The sequence below is a fragment of the Lissotriton helveticus genome, chromosome 7 (genome assembly GCF_964261635.1).
Source record: "Lissotriton helveticus chromosome 7, aLisHel1.1, whole genome shotgun sequence".
Taxonomy (NCBI): Eukaryota; Metazoa; Chordata; class Amphibia; order Caudata; family Salamandridae; genus Lissotriton; species Lissotriton helveticus.
In genome coordinates, this window is record NC_136068.1 from 344,893,217 (window position 1) to 344,914,537 (window position 21,321).

Here is a 21,321-nt window from a genome sequence, read left to right on the forward strand (position 1 = left end):
GAATGGGAAGACATTCTCAATTTGCTATTCACAATTAGAGAATCGCAAATTGAGAATGCAATTTCAAGGGTGCCAGGGTGTCAAAAGGACACCCTGTTGAACCCCTGAAATATGTATTTGTGCACATGTGGCGCACATAAATGCCCTAAGGGCATGTTTGGGGCGCCACATGGTACTTTGAAAAATACATTTTTCAAAGAAATTGCAAATTACCACCAACTTGGAGTTGGTGGTAATTTGCAATTCCTTAAGGCCAAATCGCAATTTCTCTGTGCTTCCTACATTGCATTTAAGGAATCAAATGCAATCGCAAAATAGAGAATTGCGAATTTGGCAATTCTCTAATTTGCAATGCCCTTTTGGGATGATTCATCCCAAAAGGTATTTTCCCATTCGCAAACGGGAAAAGGGATTGATACACATGCCCCAAAAAGAATTGGGAAGTTGGCCCTGACAGATGTCTGACGGCACTCCCATGGAACCAAGAGAGATGATATACACTTCTCTCATGTTTCACAGAACCTTTTTGTAATGGGCCAAAATATGCAGAATATATTGACAGAAATAGTCATTTCATCTGGGTCTGCCAACCTTGCCTTTAAAACACTCTAATGCTGATTTGACACCAGCAATGGCCAACACAGGGTTCTATCAGTGAGAGGCAGGTACATCGTAGCACTTAAAATAGTTATATGTTGATACCTCCCCATCGACAATTTACTGAGTAAACAATGTTTGACTTTATCAGAAGCGTAGCAGATCCACTAAATACCGTTTTGACACAGGATCTCATACCTGACAATGCATAATTCTATTTGAAAGACCTTTGCTGCATACATCTAATTCCTCAACCACTGCCTGAATCTTACCCAAACCTGGATGGCTGGCATGTACATGAAGTTCAACCCCAGTAAAGTAGAATTCCTGCTATTTGCCAAGAACAACTATAAACAATTAGTACAAACATGACTCAATCACATGTTCCTGGGTCTATTTGAACCCAACTTCCAACCAACGCCCAGTCATTTGGAGTTACCCTGGACACTGACCTCCCCTTCAAGGAACATATTTCAAAGATAAACAAGACCACCTGGCACCGGCTCTCTCTGCTAAAGAAAATAATAGTGACTTCAGAACTAGTGCTCAAGCCTTGTTATCTCGCATACAAAGGGTGGAATCACCTTGCTGCTCCGTGACCCTTCAGAATAGACAGTGTTCCTGCTTAAGGGCATCTTATATGATACAGCATGCCTCATCAAGGGCCTTAAGAAATATGACAATATAATGCCCACCCTGATGGAACTCCACTAACTTCCCTTGCCTTACTTCAAAACCAGCTACATCATCTTCAAAGCCCTTAAAGCTAGCACTGCAGTCTATTTGGCAGCCATGCTTACTACCTTCATATGGCTGAAGACTAAATACACATATATATTCCATCTAGTAATCTAGGATCAGAAATGTTACCCTCATATTTATCTGGACCACCCTAATCTGATCCAATGTATTCAAGACCTGAAGGCATGCCTCAAAGAAGACTGCAGCATGATGCAGTAGCTCTCTGCTTCTATTCTCAGATTCCAGCTACCCTCCAATTATACGTTAATCATATCTTTGTCTTTGACCCACAAGTAGGTTTGTGCTATACAAATTCAAAATACATACAACAGACATACGCCCCATGTCAAGGCAAAGACTCAGGACCACTACCTTATTAGACACCCTAGCTTGGTGACTGGCTGCCACCAAGACAGTATGAAAAGCGTAAAGACCCCTTGATGACATGAAGAAGGAGGAGTCACTAAGATGCATGAAAAGATGGAAAGCAGACATCAGCAAGCACATCCCTACCAAGGCATGGCAGGCAACTGTTCCAGATCATCCTCATCTCTTACTTGCAATCAGCACATTCATAATTTATTAGGATGGTATTTAGATTTTACATAACGCCAGCTGAACTGGACATCATATTCCTAGACGTAACCCCTACATGTTGGAGACGGTGTGACCATAGGGGTTATAATACATTTATAGCAGATCTACGGGAAGGGCTATTTTAGTTTAGAAAGAGGTAAAAGCCTTGATTAGCGACATCATCCAAATATGACTTCCAATGAATCATCTGTTGCTCCTTCCAGTGGACCCTGCCACTTATGCACCTCACTTGTGAACTACCAAACTGAAGTATACCACTGTCTCCTTGTAGCCAAATTATCATTATTTCACAAAGAGAAATGCCCCGAAATACCCTCCATGCACCTGTGGTGGGCCGAGATATTAGACAAGCTAGTGGTGGGAGAAGTCAGAAACTGCCAGTCAAAAACATGAAAAATACTGACCTCACTTCTGTATTACATTGCTTCCTATGCAAGACACTGACCAAACAAATATATCCAACTTCCAACGCTCTTAAATCTGACAAATCGTCAACAAGCATCATGAGCTCACTGCTGACCAGCTGATTGGAGACCCTACTGGTGTGCTCTATGCTTATGAGGTGCTCTTCTTCTGTGACGCTCTCTCAGCTCATCCGTATACACTTTTATACACAAGCAATGTGTTAATATGCAATTACTATGAATCTTCTTAGTTGATAGGGCTTGGGTTCCAATAAGCTGTATTGTAACCGCACTGATGTGTGCTCGCTGTCTCTCCTAATTAAACAGATTTGGTGAAAAAGAAATCGTCATTGATTGTATATTTGCATAAATCTACCAACTCCAACAATCACTCAGCAGATTTCAATTTTACAAATACTTAAAAAAAATGCAATAGATGTCTTTTTTTACTGATTCAGTACCAGTGAAGTTGTAAGGCAGCAAAATATGAATTTGTTATTTTTGTACGGGAACCCGTTCTTTGAGTTAAGTTATTTCGAAAAGAAATAGATCAATAACCATCACACGAGAGGCTATATTGAGAAGTTTGGCTCCGAACTACCGGTCGGTGCTGTAACGTAACCTTGAGAACTCCCTCTTTTGATGAACCTTAAAAAAAGTCTGAAGAATAAATATTTCATTATCGAGCAAGAAGAGGAGTCAACTTGGTTATGTTATTTTTTGGTGTTGTTTAATTAACTTCGCTGCTCAGTCACTTGTAACTTGACAAACACATAAAAGAGACGATTCCCCTGTGCCTTTGTTTCTTTCTCATCAGATTTCAAATTATAGCCATTAAACAATCCGACAGTTGGGTTGCAGCAGAGGACTTTAAACTGCCTGTGAATTGAAACAGGCACAGCACAAAACTAAAGTAATATGGATGAGGGAAAATATATAATTTGATTGGGTTACTGTGACAGAAAATAGTTGAAAGCTACACTGGAGTTAGTGTGGAGTACAAAATGTAAGGAGCTGTACCGGTATGGTGGTATGTGAGGGACTGGCAGTGTCATGTATTCCTATAGGTTCTGAATCGATCCCCCTATTCCTGACCCTATTCTAGTTAAACTAACTATCAAGTTAACTAACAGTCAGCACATGAGGCAAGAAAATCCCCCATGATGCAGATACCGTTATCTGACGCAGTCACACTACGGCACAGGAACGTGTTATCTGATTAGGTCATAACGCTTGAGATCTAATTAGACAAGCGACATTCCTCCAGCCCCTGATAAGGCATACGACGTTCTCATAACAAATCAAACCTATGACAACCTGGATAATCCGTGCGGCCATTGTTTTGATTTCACAGAGAACTTCAGTAAAAGAATGTGCTAACGAGCAAGTCGTATGACATCTTTATTGACGTATCTATGTCCATCCTTACGTCAATCTCGGCACCTTTAAGGTATAAATATTGCCGATCTTGCCCTATGCAAACACACGCGTGGTGACAAGACGGAGCAGCCATACTTGCCGAAGCCGAGAGCAGAAGCAGACCCCGCTGGCAGCAGCCCCGCCTTCCTGACGCGCTGAGAGACGCGCTGCTATCTCCTGCCGAGAGACCCAGCACCGGCGCTTCCGGGCAGCCCTCGCAGGCAGCCTGGAATATCGAGAGCAGAGAAAGAGATACCATTCCTCATTCATCCTAAATTCCAGGTACAGAACTGAATAACCCCTCATAGAGAATTCTTTAGTTATTCACTTGGCAAAAACAAACTTAACTTAAACTGTAACTTTCTATTCCCGCCCACGCATTAGACTTAGGTCAGGTACACGGGGTAGGCGTATTTAGAAACACCAGTTGAGTACGTTTAGTCAAATGTATATGTGTATGTAAATATATTTTAATCATTTTAAACATCATATGGCTCAGAAACCATATCAATGTTTTTACAGTATTATTTTATACTATTGCTTTTAATGTATGCACTTTACTTAACTATAAGTATTGCAATAATATCGATCCATTTCTCATGTATGAGAAAAGAGACTGATCAATAAATAACACCTTTTTATTGAACACGCCCGTCTCTCTTCCTTTTCTCTACATTCTGATGAGACTAAGAATGCACGTACTGACTGAGTAAAATAATTGCCTTGTGCTCACACGACTCTCGAGATTGACTCTTGATTAGGGGAGAGCAAAGTTGTCATGTTCTATGGTTGTCAGAAACTAAATCCCTTCTTGTCTAATCAGGGAAGTTAAGTCCTCCTTGAACATTCGAGAAAGTTTCTAGCGAACTCTGAGCATTAAGTCTAGTATCGACTGTAGTAGACCTAGTTAACGTCTGGTCTAGGCCTTTACTGCTGTAGGTATTATTCCAACGCGCAGAGCCTATTGGGAACATAGGAACTACACTACAGCAGAAGAGTGTGAGGGAGTGGATTTGTGAGCAGGAAGGAAGTTTGAGGGAATTTTGCGACTGGCTGTATTGGAATGGATGCCAATGATTGAAGTTACCTACTGACTTTCAAAATTGCAATTGTTCAAACTAAGTGCTTGATTGCGAGCTTGGCAGTCTGAACGCCCCGTACATGATGGCCATGGCCGGCTAGAATACAACAGTATTACAAGTTGATCGTGGAGTCTGCGGTGTGGCTGTGGCAGTCTTGCGGCAGTGGGCAAGTGGCAGATATTCCTCGTTACAGTTAATCTATGACGGTGAATCTTCAGAGAAGCAACGCCCATTCCAGTAGAGACAAAAGTTGTTTCCTTCAGAGCACTAACCAAAAAACCCTTTTGTTTCTGAAATGTATTAGTATTCCTTCTCTGTTTTTTGTGTCTCCCTAAGGGGTCATTTCCCTTTGTTTCCTAAAGTCTCATCTTTTAAACTACAAGGTTACATGGAAAACTTGTGACTGTGCTCAAGTCTGTATCACTGTCGAGTTCCATTTGGAGAAACTCTGGGGGAAACATAGCTACAATCGTCATACTTCAGGAGACAGACATTACTTTGGTACTCACACATGCATGCAAGTTACTTTTGTAATTAAGTCTAGATATTTACCCTCCTCCCCCCCCCCGATCACCTGTGAATAGGCAGATAGAATCAGTGAGGAAATAGTGGCGAGCCTGGATCTTTTGAACTGCCGGATTTGACAACGGTTGGAGCCTGGAGGTGGTTGGTCACGGGTGGGGGGTGGGGCCAGCGGGTGGACCCATTACCTGGGTGGCAGCGGACACTGGGGTTGACGGGGTTGGGGGTGGGACTGCGGAATCATTTACAGCACAGGCCGGTGGGGTGGTGGTCGCTCTGGTGCTGTTGTAGGTTTTGGTAGAAGGCTAAAGATGGTGTCCAAACCTGACACCGAGAAGTCCCAATCCCGATCCTCCAGGGGATCTCGATATGTCCAGACTAACAAACTGGACAGATACACAATGCCTAAGGGGTCCCTGCAAGACTTGAGGAGGGTGCAGGACTCAGGGAAGGAACTGACTGGCCCACTGGTAGAGCCGACGCTTCTTGATGTTATGGCGGCTATTGACGGGGTTAGAACGTCCCTGGGACAGAAAATGGAGTCGCTTGACCATAAGTTAGATACAGTGACTATCGAGGTTAACCTCATCCGTGCTGATCTCACCAAAACTAGTGAGAAGGTTAAGTCCCTTGACATTAAAACAACGAGTTTGACGGATGACGTGGCCTCATTGCAGCTGGAGGTGCGGGAGCTCAAGCGGGCAGGGGAGCTTACAGGCCGGAAGCTCGACGATTATGACGGGAGGGCCCGGAGAAACAATGTCAGGATCGTTGGGGTTCCTGAAAAGGCAGAAGGCCCGGCAACAGACTTATTCATAGAGGATCTTGTCCTCAAGCACCTTCATCCCAAAGGTCTGAGTGACTTCTTTACGGTCGAACTCGCACAGAGAATTCCGGGCGGAAGGCCAAGGCCAGGGGCTGCCCCACGCCCACTGATTGCGAGAGTACTTAATTTCAGAAATCAAGACGCTATCCTGCGGGCTTCCTGGTCGGGAGGCCCTCTAAAATTTGAAAATGTCAATCTTTCCTTTTTCCCTGATGTTACACAAACAGTCCAGAGACAGCGCCAGGGTTTCCTGGGCATCAAGAAGCGACTCAGGGAAGGGGGATTGAAATATGCTATGATGTACCCGGCCGGACTGCGGATTGAGCTTAATGGGAAAGTGTTTTTTTTTAATTATCCTGAAATTTCTTCAGGATGTGGTAAGAAGCGCACCCTGGGCCAGAATCTGAGAAACCCGGGAATATTGAGGAAGGCGAAGTGTCGAAGCGGGAGTAGGGGCGTGGCCCTTTGGGGGAGGCCGCGGGTGTCCGATGTGTGTGTCTTCTTATAATGGCTTTCAGAGATGTGTATCATTATTGAGTTGGAGGTGGAGGGGGGTGGGGCGTGTCCATCAAAGCTGTCTTCCTCCTCACTACTATCTTTAGTTAGTCGGTTAGTTAGAGTGTGGGGCAACAGGCACATTGCAAGTTGGGGTCAGGCGTTAGCCATGAGCAGGGGTGCAGGGTGGGGGGAGGTGCATTGGGAATGTTCATTTTTGTTTTTTGTTTCTTTTTGATGTGTTGTCAGTTTTTGTTTATCAAGGTATCGAGTTGAAATGTAGAATGTACATGTTGCAGAGGTCAGAGGATTGTCGCTTCCTTTTCATGTTTGACGATGGGGGGTAGGGAACTGAAGGTATGTGTGGAATGTGAATGGGTTGGGGGACAAAATTAAACGTAGTGTGGTTCTTCAGTATCTTAAACGTCATGCGCCAGATGTGGTTTTACTCCAGGAAACACATTTAGTAGGTAATTTGTGTAGGGCGATGCATAGAATGGGATACAGGCTGGGGGCTCATGCGAGATTTACGACTGGCTCCAGGGGGGTGGGCATCCTGACTCGGAAGGCGCTCCCGTTGGTGATTGACTCTATTTCTGAGGATGACAGGGGCAGATATGTCGGGGTGACGGGTCGCTGGGAAGGGCAAGTCCTGACCTTATTGTCGGTATATGTGCCCCCAGGTATGCAGGCTCTAACTTTTGCTGACTTGGGAAAGATTCTGCTGGATCTGCAGAGGGGACTGCCGATTCTGGGGGGAGACTTTAATGCAGTGGTTTCTGGAGTTATGGAAAGGCACCCCCAGCGTGTTCAGCGATGGCTCCCCGACTTTCTTCAGGCTATGGGGTTAGTGGATGGCTGGAGACTGCTCCACCCGGACCAGAGACAATACACCTTCCACTCTGGGGCCCATGGTAGTCTTTCCCGGTTGGATTATTGCTTGGTGACCGCGGTCCACGCATCTTTCATTGCTGAGGCGGTTCACCTTGCTAGGGGCATTTCTGATCATTTCCGCTCTGGTTCTGCTTCTGTGTTGCTTTGGGATCGGCGGGGAGAGTAACCCCTATTAATCCATGGTATATGCATAACCCTAGAATTCGTAAAGACCTGACTAAGGTTCTAGATCATTATTTCCTGGAGAATGAGGGGTCGGTGTCCTCTTCTGTTTCTCTCTGGGAAGCCTTTAAGACGGTTATCAGGGGTCAGGCTCTGTCATTGATAGCTGGAACAAAAAAGGAAAGGATTAAAGAAGTTGTTGAAGTAGAGGCTGAGATAGGTCGACTGGAGGCAGGACTGGAGCAGGAGGTAACTCGTGCTAAACTACACATCCTTCATCTTAAGCAACTCGAGTATAGATCTCTGGTCACTGATGGTGCCAGAGCCCTGAGTAGAGTGCAGCAGGGTCTACTTTATGACCTCGGAGATAAAGCAGGGAAACTTATTACTTGGCTGGACAACAAGGATAGGGCAGATCGTGTTGTCCCAGAACTGGTGACAGCGGAGGGAGCACGGCTTACCGATCCCCAGGGTATAGTGGATAGTTTTTCAGCTTACTTTCACACAGTGTATACCTCGGTATCGGATCGACCTGAGGAGGATTCCCATTCGCTGCTGCTAGATATACAGCTCCCGTGCTTGACCAAGGAGGACCGTGATTTCATGGATAGTGCGCTTACCACAGATGAAATAGCTCTGCCGGTACGCTCATTGAACTCGGGTAAGGCACTAGGACCCAACGGGCTCCCAATTGAGCTGTATAAGCTTCGGCTTGACAAGATTGCTCCCTACCTTAGGGATATGTTTGTTGAGGCCCGTGAGAAAGGGATATTACCTTATGATCAGAGAGTAGCATCGGTGGTGGTTATCCATAAGGAGGGCAAGCCAAAAAACTAACTGTGCCTCTTATAGGCCTATCTCGTTATTGAACGCAGAACCCAAAATACTTGCCAATCTTCTTTCTATTAGGTTGATTAAAGTGATTAGCGGACTGATACATCCGGATCAGTTGGGCTTTATTCCCCATAGAAATACGGCTCTAAATTTACGCAGGTTGCATGGCGTAATAGCTACGGCTCATACCCTGAGGGAACCGGCCATAATAGCCTCACTTGATGCAACAATGGCCTTTGACACCGTCGAATGGCCGTATCTGTGGGCAGTCCTGGCTAAATTTGGTTTTGGGCCCGATTTCATTCGCTGGGTGCGCTTGTTATATACTGAACCGCTCTCCCAGGTAGTTGTGAACAACCGGGTCTCGGCGTTCTTCTGTCTCGGGCAGGGCACCCGACAGGGCTGCCCCCTCTCTCCTCTTCTCTTCTCGCTGGCCCTTGAACCTTTGGCAGCCTGGATTCGTTGGGAGCCTTCTATTCGGGGTATTCGATGGTCCCCAAATTGGGAAGACCGAATCTCTTTGTATGCAGACAACATTCTACTTTATTTGACCTCGCCTAGAAAGTCCCTAATTGTCGTTTGTGACGTGTTGGCCTCCTTTGGCAGAAATTCTGGGTTGTCCATAAACTGGGGGAAATCTCTTTTGTTCGTTCTCAGGGGGAGAATCCGGTCCCTCCGCGAAATTGTCCGATTCAGATCACTACGGGCGGTTTTAAGTATTTGGGGATTTTCATTTCATTGGATCCGGCGATCTGGTATGCGAGGAATCTCGTTCCCCCGTTGCAGAGACTAAGGAGCGATGTGGCTAATTGGAAGAGGCTTCCTCTCTCTCTGTTGGGGCGCGCAGCTCTCTTTAAAATGATGTCTTTGCCTCGTTTTCTTTACGCCCTTCAAAATACTTTAGATATAGTGCCTGCCAGTTATTTCCATGAGGTGGAAGGGTTGCAGCGTAGTCTATTATGGGAGGGTAGACCCTGTATTGCATTAGCTAAATTGACGCTTCCATGGTATGATGGTGGTGTTGCTCTCCCTGACATCAAACGATACTACTGGGCTTCCCAGTTGGCGACCGTCAACCAGGGTACTTATGGGCCCGTCGCGGATCCCGGATATGCGATGGATAGGTGGATTCTCCCTGGCAGTAGTGTCAATAGGGCATTGTATGCTAAGTCAGCAAAACTGTGCTTGACAGGACCAACTAAACATGCGGTGCGGATCTGGCATGACGCCACGAGTTCGTTGGGATGGAGGGATCTATTGACACTAGCCACCCCACTGTTTGATTCCGAAAAATTGGGCAAGCTTTGGAACACCACAGGCTTTGATAAATGGGATTTGATAGGGATTTCTACCATCGGTGACATTTGGTCTAAGGGGAGAGTTAAGACATTCGAAGAACTGCAGGCCGAATTTGATCTGGGGAGAACTGAGTATTTTCGCTATGCGCAGGTCCGACATGCGTTGAAGGCGGCCTTGCCTGCGGAGGAGGACCTTCCCGAGGCCTCACCCCTCGAGGATAAAATTTTAGATGGTCATTTACCTGAGAAGACTATCTCCCTGATCTATAAGAAATTGATTAATCATAAAGCGGATCTCCTTACAGAGCTGAGGGGTAAATGGTCGCGAGATGGTATTGAATTGGACGATGAGGATTGGCAACTGGCTGTGTCCTCACCGAAGGAAGTTGCGATCCCTGCGCGATTGAGGCTTGTTCAGTTCAAGATATTACACAGGGTTTATGTTACAGGGCCCCACCTGGTTAGGATGGGGCTGTCTGAAATAGGTTTGTGTAGAAGGAAGTGTGGTCTGGTGGGTACGTTCCTCCATATCCTTTGGGAATGTCGGTCTATCGTAGAGTATTGGGGTAAGATCCATGACACTATTCATGAGGTTTTGGGGGTGGTAATGTTGCCGGAGGCGAGGAGATGCCTCCTTAATATTTGGGAGCCCACTGATCTTAATATGGCACAGACTAAATGGACAACACTTGGTTATAAGAGAGCGAAAATAAATATTGCTCCGCAGTGGGGATCCGAACGGACTCCTACCCTTGAGGGATGGAAAGAGGACATGGATTGGTGTATGTTTCGTGAAAAGACTATTTACATAGCTAGAGGCCGACCTCGAAAGTGGGCATCAGTATGGGAGCCTTGGAACCGGTATGGGGGGGATCTGTGTGTCACCTAGAGACTCTGTTTTTGATATTCCCTCATCCCTGTGAGTTCCTGACATGTGTATGCTCTGCTCCCTGTCCCCCTCCTCCTGAAGATGTAATGTTATGTGAGAATGTGTATCTTCTGTATTGTGCTTTTATTGTTGATGCCTTGCCTTAATAAAAAATTATATAAAAAAAAGTCTGGATCTTTAGGTGAACATCATTGCCGGAGAAATTAAAATGCTTTGCCAGGCAGGTTTAGCCAGCAGCCACAACAATCTCATCCATAAGAAGGTATGAAATTTTACATCAGACACAAAGAGGGTCACCATCAGTGGACGTGTTTTCTTTGAAAAAAGTGTTTTTTTGACTGGTTGGCATGATAACATCTTTGTACATATAACCCACAACAGTTGCTCTACTTAGATCTCTGATAATGGCAACAGGGATTGGCAATCTTCATTGACTGTCAAGAGAAATGACAAAGATGACAATATTCAAGTTAGCTAAGTTAACACACTTATATAGCAGGACAGCTACCCACTCTGGGTTTCTGGGCACTTTGTCAACAGACAAAGGCCCAGCTAACTCAGAATAACCACGTCTTTAATTGTCTGGAAAAAAGTGGTCAATGAGGTGCAGAATCTCAGATGTTCCGGTAAAGCATTCCAGAGTTTTGGTCTGAGGTACAAAAAGGAGCAACCTCCCGTGCAAGTTCATTTGATCCTGAGAACAATGCACAGGGAGAGGTTGCTAGAGCACAGATGACAAGTAGGCTGATCCAGCTTTATCAGGCCAATGATGTGGCGGAGGCAACCTCTGCCCTTGCTTTGAAAAGATAGCAAAGAGTCTTAAATTGGATACGTTTCTCCACCCTTAGCCAGTGAAGGCCACAGAGAAGAGGAGTAGCGGAAGCATGTTTTACCACTCTGTAAATCAGTCTGGCGGCTGCATACTGCACAACCTGCATACTTGTTATGGAGGTTTTGTTGGCCCCCGAGTAAAGGATGTTGCCATATTCCAGGCAGGACCGAATACGTGCCTGGAGGACCATTCGTTGAGCATATACGGGAAGAATACAGATGAATTTCTGAAGCCATTTCAATGTACCAAAGCAGGCCGCAGACACCTTTGCCACCTGAGGCTTCATAGAAAGCTTGCAGTTCACTAAAAAGTCAAGATTCGTAACGTTGACAGCAGAAAGAGGAATATCGCTTAAACCATCCAGCCAGTGCCACAGCGACAGATTCTTTCTAAGCACTAGCAACACTGTTTCTTCTCCGTTCAAATGTATTGAGTTGTTGTTCATCCAAGATGCTACAAGAGTCAAACAGGAGTTCAATGACGCTGAATTGCGATCCTGATCAGCTGACAAAGAAAATATTATTTGAGTATCATCCACATAGGAGAATCACGTGAGACCACAGCATTCCATCAGATCAGCCAAGGAGTGAACATAGATGTTGAAAAGTTCCGGGCTTTGGGCCGATCACTGCAGGACCACTGTAGTTAATGCATGACACTTGTAAGAGGCGCTACTGGAGGAAACCTTGAAGGTTTGGCCCTTTAAGAAAGAGTATAAAGTGCAATTCCCTGGAGCCCCAATTGAACCAGCCTCAGAATGAGTACATCATAAGACTCAGTTTCAAAGGCAGCGCTGAGATCAAGTAAATCAGCGCTGCCTTCTTGCCCTCATCAAAGAGCTGCCTAAGATGTTCTGTGACCCTGAGGAGGGTAGATCCAGTGCTGTGTCCAACTTGGAACCCTGACTGAGAGTCTTGTAAACTACTTTGTGACCCCTCATAAGTGGAAGGGTTTTTATAAACATGCTTTTCTATGATTTTGGACAGAATAGAGAGCAGCGAGCTAGGTCTATAATTGCACCAGATAAAACGATCCATGTTAGGTATCTTCATAAGAGGAAGGACCATGACATGTTTCCATGTTTGAGTAATAACTTTGTCCTGTAACAAACAGTTTAGGATCCTTACCTTAGGAAGCATGATGTCAGAGTCTTGTAGGCAGATATTTCCTGGTGGAAGGGGATCTTTAGAAGAACCCATATCTTATGGCTTGATCCAGAGATACAAATAAAGGCAGATCCAGAGCATTCAAAATATAAAGAGCCCGGTGGATATTATTAGTGGTTAGGTCCTTAAAAGCCAAAGGAGATGAACATATGAAGAACTTAAAAGATCCCCCAGATGTCTCCCTCAAGAATTGTTGACTATTCTGTGCTTTGCTCAAAAAGAAAAGCGCTAATTCCTCACATTGACTCTGGGATAAAATAGACACAGGGGCAAACCTACTGGGGCCAGACAGTTCATTCAGTATTCTGGAGAGCGTCTTGGGGCAGTTTGGGATGAAATCATCTGATCTGAGTAAAAAGTTATTCAATTCCAACTTTTCCACATAATAGTCCTCTATTTCCATTCATTCCCTTGTTTGCAGTCGTCTTGCCTTGAATTTATTTAGTATGAACCAGTACAGATGGAGGAAGAGAAAGGAAGTTGTTCCTTGGTGTAGCTAAAAAGGGACAAAGCCTAAAAAAAGAAACTCAACAAGCTTGTTTCTTTGAGGTTCCAATGTAAGACCTATACCTCACTTCCAGGATATGACTGCAAGAACGGAATACCCTGTCTATCGGGGTAGCAGTGGAGAATTTTGCGAAAACTCTACAGAGGCATATCAAAGAGATTACAGAAGAGCACCCATTACCAGATATTAGTGGAGTTTGAGAAGGAAACGTCTTTACTTCTATTGAGATTGAAGGATTATCCACTATTGAGATTGCGGGGTCCATAACAATTGAGAACGGTGTGGTGTGAACAGCCTCCCAGAATTCAAACGGAAATAGTGCCTGATATAATGAAAATCCAATAACTTCAAATATACTTTCCCAAAAGCTATGCACACCTTGATTTCTGTACACAGAGTGTGATATGGATCAAAACTATCTTTATCAAAACACACATTCCCAAATCATTCTTAGTCCTGAGCCAAATGGCGTCCTACTGTTGCTTGGTTAACTTTACCTCTATTTCAATTTGTTCTCCGCACAAATTAAATTTAGGAGTAACAAAACTCTTCAGCCCTGCGTACTCAACCTACTGAGTAAGTCACTCCTCTGACTCAAAACATAACCATTAAATTAATATTTTAGGGCGTGGGAAGTAATATTCTCATATATAGTTACACAAAATGTAAGCCATTTCAGAATAAGTTTCTATTTATATTCCATTCAGTGGCAGACGGTAATTTTAGTGTTGGGGCAGACGGGACACACACGTATACATATACACTCACTCACACCTGTGCATTCACATGCGCGTACACACTCTCATCGATTCACAACTCTCAATACCATACATTCATACTAACATGCACACACACACCAAATATTAAAATCACACTTACCTGCATCTCTGCCTCAGACGTCCCAGGAGGGTTGGGCCTGCTGCCTCTGCTCATTGGCTGACCCTAGGTCACCAATGAGGGAAGGCAGCAGCCCCTCCTTTATCACAACGGGTGATGGGGTTAGTGAGACTTGCTGACCCCACCTCAACCCACTCTGTTATGAGGTGTCACTGATTGACTCCCGTCCCTGTGAACTTCAGGGGTTAAAACTGAAGTGCCCAGGTCCAAGGCAATCTGAGATGCTGTCCCTCATCACAGTGGGGACAACCTCAAGGTGCTTTGCTAGGTTGATGAGGTCACGTCCACAGAAGCTGAGACATCTTCAGTCTAGAAAAGTTCAGCTCAGGCAGCCAGGAGCTTGCTCATTTATTGCATGTCTAGTTCATGGCTGCCTGACCAGAAAATAAAGAGTGTCTGTCAGGCTAACCTTTGCTCAGCCTCACAGACACTCTTCTTGAAGGGCAGAAGGTGACGGGGCATGGTCCCTCAGCCCCTATTGATGGTCTGTGGCAGATCCCATTTACTAAATCTGTGACCCTTCGCATTTCAAAGTATCATAAATTCACAAGAAATAATTAGCGAAATAATGAGAAATGTCCAATCTTTGATCCTTATAGCAGCCTGCTATTTTGGCAACTTCCTGTAAAGGCCAACATGTGTTTTGCGGTTATTGTTCAGCTTCTCCAGGGCTGCAGGAACAATGGTTACATCTTAAGCTTTATTGAACTATGCCCAAAATAAGATCATCAACAATAATCATCAATATTTGTAGATGTATCTTATTATTTCAAATATTATGCACATAGACAAGTCAACACATCAAACATTGTAACACTGTAGCACCCGCAATCTAGCAAAGTATTTGCATTCCTTTATACTTTGCCATAGAAGTTTACAAATTAATTAAATTGACATATAAATTGAAACCGGTTACCCCTATGCTTCTCAGTTAAGCCATAGCTTTTGCCCCCATTCATAATAGTGAGATATTACTTACTTAAGAAAAACATGTGCCTGGCTCACACTATAAAACACAAAACAACAAAATGAATATCCAAAAACCCAATTTCCAAAAACATTTCGATACTGAATCATAAAGGAATCGATGTGGACTGAGTAGTTCAAATCCTCATCATATTTCATAGAAATACCCTTCCCATAGTACCGAAAGTGATATGTGAAATTAACTAAAACAAAAAAGACCACTTTCTCTAACCGAATAACACTCTAAGATCCTTAATCATATCTAATAACTGGTCCAATAACACAACGCTCAAATTCCATAAGTATCTCAATATGGACACTATTAAATGGCAGTATACGGTCATACAATGAACTCTTCAAAACATGAAATTAAAAGCAAAGAACAAAAGAAGTACATATCTGAGCTATCTCCAGCCCACTGGTACCAAAAGGATTAAAAATACCCAAAATATTTCATCCTTTCTACATTCGTATTTGTCATCATTAATGTCACAGTCATAATCTTGGCTGTAGGTCAACAGTAGACTCCTGCAAAGTCTCCAAATTCAATAATACCCCATTGCACAGCTGCAAAATTAATAGCAAATTATAGATCCTTATTTCTATTCAAATCTGATAGCCAAACAGTCATACTCAAAACATCCTCCTTATTCTAGTTTATCATTCCAAATTAAAAACATATTGTTCCTTCGACCTCTTTCGCTATGTCATCACTCGACCTGTAGTAGCAACTGACAAACCTGAATGGAGGGATTCTACCCCTAAAATACTTGTTCACCTAATCAGTGTCTGATGCCGTTTCTCACTAATTTGCTGGCCAACTTTCAAATAGTGTCCAATAACCTTAATGGTGTGCTGTTGCTAAGCCTCCTATTGGCTAAGACTTTTCGAAACCCTTTTTTTCCCTCATATTACTGGGTTAATGCTCCTCAAGTCAGGGACAGGCCTCGCTTGGCATGAAGATGGCAGCCTTTTAGGCGGGCTCATTTGGCCGTTAACAATTCTTTATGTGCCTGGTGCTGTTCATGTCCTGGTTCTGTGGGATTCTTGCAGACATGCAAATCTCGCTATTTAAATGCAAAAGAAAGGTGCAATTTTGATCGCTCTACCCCTTCAAAGTGTGCTGAGTGGGATTGCGCAACCTGGTGTCATGGTGGCCATGTGGCGTGCTTGAATCTAATTGAATGTGGCCCGGATCGGAGCTGCACCCAGTCATGCAATAGAGGCTGATGAGCTGGAGATTCACTGCGTGGGGCTACAATGCTGGTAAAGATGAGCACAGCCTCCTGCTGCTGGTGCTGACTGCCCTGTGAGCTGAAAACTGCTGTGGGGGAGCGAAGGCAGCAACTTCAAACAGGGGATCACATGAAATGTGCAAGTGCGGGGTTGTTGGCCTAGGGATAGGCGGGCTGGCACGGGCCCATGAAGATTGCTACAGTGGCCCAGGGAGGCAAGGCGGCCTAGTGATGGCTGAGGCCGGTGGCCCTGATTCCTTGCCCTTAGCCCCGAGTGACTTGGAGCAATTTATTGGCAGCCTCCTGGAGGAGGTGGAGCTAGCTGGAAGCCTGCAGCTGTTACGGTGTAGTAGCCAAAAATGTCGGGAGCCTTGGTCCCTCTGTTTGTGCCTCACTGAATGGGGGCAGTGTCCTGTGGGGCCTATCTTAACTGTAGGAATTCATGGGGCCATCTTGTTTTGACCGCATGTTTTTGCTGTTGGGGAGTGCCTCGATCTAACAGAATAGCGAGGAGTATATCAGCGTTGCTATAGGCCATACCTACGTGCTTTGACAGTCATGGCAAAATGGATAATGCCAGCCCAAATTACAGTTTGACTTGCAGAAATTCTCCGGGTGTTGCGACATCAAATCTGGTTGGTGGATAGCATATTATGTTTATTACCAATCTAAAATGGCTTCATCAGAAATCTTTGCTGCTTATTTTAAAGCACTTGATCTTGATTCAGATTGCACATTGCACTTTATTCCTTTTGCTGCTAATTTGCTTATTAGTAAACTGACTTACTGCAGTTGAGCAAATTATGTAAAAGTGTTTCTGTGGATCTCATCTCGGATTTAATAATGTGCTGGTTTTGTATCTTTTTCGTTTTTTAATCAGATTTTAAATTGAATTTGCCTTACCACAGCTTGCGCGCTCGCCTTGCTTAGTGTGGAGATTTGCCCCAGATATGGGGCAGAGGTTTTAACTCTGTCCTAAGTCCCGATTGTGACCGATCCTTGAGGCTACGGAGGCATCACTCGACAGTAGCTTGCTCTCCTAATGCTATCTCGGTGCAGTGAGGCCTGTTAGATATTTGGTGGCATAGGTTCCCCGAGTTTGCAGAATACAAGCATTACTGCACAGTGCATGATATTCATACACACATCGATTTCTGACTGGTGTCTCACAACCTGGCACCGCATGTACAAAACTCTACACATATTAAGGTCACTCATCAGTTCAGCTGGAGATAGCACTGGACCCACCAAGGTCCCCCACGTTTGCCTAGAGATTTCCTCCCTACTCCTTTCAGGATGTAGTGTTCCAGGAGGAACTTGCGCAATCAATAGATGACTATTTAACTACTAATATCGGCTCGGTGGCTGAATTCAAAACTATCTGGGAGTCCCTCAAAGTCTATATGGGGGGGTCATGATCTCGAAACATGCTGGTGCACTAAAATCGCTTCAGGTAGAATGGGAAAACTTGAGTCATAGCACAGAGAGGCAGCAGAGAGGAGTGTCCTGGGGGAGATCAAGACTAAGTGCGAAGAATACAATGAGGTGACGTATAGTGAGGTCACACATCTGGGGAATTATGTGACCATGAATGTTTATGGGCCGGATGAACGTCCTGGTGCAATGCTCACAGCAATCTTGAGATCTCGTTGAGTGGATGAACGATTCTGTCTGTCCAAGATGAGTCTGAGACAGCATTGCATACATCGGATCACGTAGCAGAATGCTTTCACCGCTATTACGCAGATCTATACCTCTCATGTGTGCCCCATGATGAGCAAGGCACAGCAGACTACCTAGCACACATTGCAATGAGGTGGCTAACTGTAGAGCATAAAGAGCTTGTCATGGCCCCACACCATCCTGCAGAGATAGTGGCAGCACTGAAGCACATGCCTGGTGGGAAAGCACCCGACACAGATGGGCTAACACTGGCCTTTATAAAGTACATCTGGACCAACTTGTACTGCGCCTTATTATGAAGAAATGGTCACCCTACTGAAATCAGGTAAACCGACTAACTACAGCACATATTACAGATCCCTATCACTACTAAATACAGGTACTAAACTATTTGTAAAGTTACTTGCCAATAGGCTGGCTCCTCAACTCCCAGGCATAGTCTGGGCTGAACTGGCCGGGTTTATAGTGGGTAGGTTGCTGACTTGTAATCCCAGGACTCTCTTGGATGTTATTTCTCGTACTGACCCAGTAGTACTTGCTACTGCAGTTGTTTTAGAAGCTGAAAAAACATGTGATTCTGTCGCGAAGGAGTTCATGATGGCAGTGCTGTGGTGGATTGAGGTGGGGTAGGACTTTCTACACCTCAAAGAGGTAATAGATGCAAAACCAAGAGTGTGAATCAAGCTAAATGATGCAATTACTGATGCTATAAATATCACAAGGTATCAACAACAAGCGTGTCAATGCTGAAGGTAAATTCTACAAATTACTCACTTAAACAAAACGTGACACTCAATGTGAATAGAAAAGAGTTGCAATCCCTCAAGGGCCCCACAAGAGGGCTCTTTAGCGGAGTTCTTTTATAGGAGACGCTGCAGTTGTGCATGTGGGTCTGGGGGATTGTGATAAAAAGCGATTGTGGGGGTTAAAATAGCCACTCAGTATCCAGAACACATTTTTATTCAAGGGTCAGGGTGGTCAAGTAAAACAGGGTGGATCCTGGAGCTTCCCTATAAAAGCAAATAGAAGGGGCGGTTGTGTGACTAGCCGCTGCTCTCAGGATAAGTGCTCTAGTGAAAAAAGTGGGTCAACATGTTTCGCGCCTTCAGTGGTCCCTAGAGGATCCAATAGCGCTTCTTCAGGACCAAATGACAATTTACAAAGAATAAGAACTCACAGGTGCCAGGCCTACTGCCTGTGAACCTGTGGTACCTTGTTCATCAAGGTGTCTAGAGTCTTAGCGCTGGCAGGTACTCTCATTCGTGGTACCTATCCCCAACCTATGGAGACAAAAGTGTGACAGACAAGAAGCAAACTGATAATTACAAACAAATATTGCCTATATAAGAGCAAAATTTTCATACTTTGAATTTGTTCTGTTATTCATATCCCTGTAGTGGTTAAATGTAAATGTATGAAACTTATATAGCGCAGGACTTACCCTGGGGCATCTCCGCGCTTGCTTAGGGAACCCGTCCTGGTATTCCCCTGTGAGAGACCCTGGCAGGGTATCCACAAGGTGAAAGCCAGGCATCCCGCCGCGAGGGGCCGATGTGGAGATTAAGCAGGCTATTGCCCAGAGTCGCAGAGTGTGACCCCGTGAGTCGAGTAGGCACCGGAGCGAGAATTGTCGAGACCGTGGAATTAATGAGCCCGAGACCCGCCGAGGCGGGGAATCGAACCCTGGTCCACGGTCGATCTCAGATTCCGGGTCTGCCGCCTCTAACCACTGAGCCACACTTCTCCACCACCTTCTCATCACCAAAAACATGCGGTGTATCAGTGTGGGGAGCCCATTCGAGAAGCACTCGGCATGTAAATGACTTCTAATTACGTCCACTAGTAAGTGAGACACCCTCGTACCATAGAGACACAACAGAGGTACTAAATCTGATTGAGAACTTTCCCAACCCAGGGACCATTGACTTCCTGGTGACCATGGACGTAGAGGCCTTATATACGAACATACCCCAAGATGCCACCCTAGAGGTGTTGGAGTCCACTCTACGGAACCTCGCACCATGGCCCTTTGAGGCACTGATTTCCTTCATTTGTGAGTGTGCCTCCATTGCACTTAAGGAAAACTTCTTTGCATTCAAGTCTCAATTATACCACCAGACACAGGGCACCAGCATGGGAAGCACCTTTTCTCCTAGTCTGGCGTGTCTGTACATGGCTGACTTTGAGGAGAGATACATTCTGAGAGAGTCCAATCCATTCAGACAAAATGTCTTAATGTGGCACCGATTAATCGACGACGTGATTGTCTTCAGGACAGGAGATGAAGAGTTATGTATTAGGTTTTGTGACTGGGTCAACACCCTGGACCCATTCTTGAAATTCACTAGTACCAGATAACGCAAGGAGATCCCCTTCCTGGACCTTTTGATCTCCCTGGACAATGGCGCCCTACACACAACCAACTACAGAAAGCCAATAGACAGGAATAGTCTCCTCGTCTACGAGAGCCATCATCCGAAGGCACTTAGGAATAACTTGCCAGTTGGCCAGTTCCTACGCCTCCGTGGAAACTGTGACACCGTCAAGGAATTTGAGAACCAAGCGGAGATCCTAATGGCCAACCTGAAGAAACACCACTATCCCAATAACATCATACATCAGGCCCATAAAAAGACTAGGAACAATCCACGCTCAGCCTTACTTGAAGTGAATGAGAAACCAGTATCGGATATCATGACATGTGTGACCACATTCACACCCAGCTCAAACACCATACAAAAGATAGTGAGGAAACACTGGGACATATTGAAGACTGGGACATTCAACACCAGGACCACCACCCTTATTCGCATTTAAGCGCACACAAAACTTGAAGGATCACCTCATTCACACACGACCTAGACCTGCCCAGGAGAAGAAATCCACACTTTGGGCATTACCACCTGTGGTGGGACACTACCCCTGTGGCTCTTGTGCCACCTGTCCTGAGACAACAGCAACCAAGGAGATTGACCACGGACTGACCACACCATGGCATCAAACCAGGCACACTAACTGTAACAAAACAAATTGCATCTATACTATCCTCTGTCCATGTGGCATGAGATACATTGGAATGATGACACGCCAGGTCAAAGTCAGGATAGGAGAGCATAAGAGCAGAATTCGAACAGGAAAAACCAATACTAAGATGCTAGCCCATTTCGCAGAAAAGAAACATCAAGCCACGAGCATGAAATGGACAGTGATCAATTCCAACCCAAACTGGACCACAAAGACCTTGTTCAGACATGAACAAAGATGGGTCCACAGA